Source organism: Camelina sativa, chromosome 15 (assembly GCF_000633955.1).
Source record: "Camelina sativa cultivar DH55 chromosome 15, Cs, whole genome shotgun sequence".
Classification (NCBI taxonomy): Eukaryota; Viridiplantae; Streptophyta; class Magnoliopsida; order Brassicales; family Brassicaceae; genus Camelina; species Camelina sativa.
The window spans coordinates 12249346-12250064 of record NC_025699.1 but is presented as its reverse complement, the minus strand read 5'-3'; positions in this window follow the sequence as shown (position 1 = coordinate 12250064).

Sequence of the window (719 nt, the reverse complement as noted above, 5' to 3'; positions counted from 1 at the left end):
CCCTCTGAAGAACCGCCGGAGTTAACTTCTGGATTTGAGCTCCACTCGAAGGTTGTTTTCTTCCTCATTTTATTGTTTTATATAAGTTTTGATTTTTGGACATGCAATAGATTTTTTCAATTGATTTCTTCTAGATTTTTTCAATTACTATCCGATTAGTTATGAAATTGATTCACAGTTATGAAATTGGAACAATACACAGTTATTCTTCGACATGCAATAGATTAGTCTCTTCCATTCTCCGACATACACAGTTATGTATCCGATTTGAAACTTATACTCTTTCTCTAATTATGTTTTGCAAGTGTTGCTAAGTGTATATCTTGGAACTGAACAAGAGTTTATTTATCTCCATTTACAGGACATGTTAGTTGCTTCTTTCTTTCTGTCTCTTATGTGTATTGAACAATCTTGCTAAGTATATTGTTTTGTTTTTTTTTTCTTTCTGTTTGGTTGTTTCTAAGTACTGTTTGTGATTGCTATTGATTTAATATATGCGATATAGTTGTCTAGATACTGTTTTGTGTTTGTGATTGCTATTGATTTAATATATGCGATATATGTGTGTGTCATTGTGATTCATGTCTAAGATTCTGTCAATAAATCGTATATGTTGTTTATGTAGTAAGGTTAGATCATATAATGGTGGACAAGGATTGGGTGCATCTTTGCAGGTATATCATTGCATAAATTATTCAGGTTAGGCTAGCTTAAGTAGG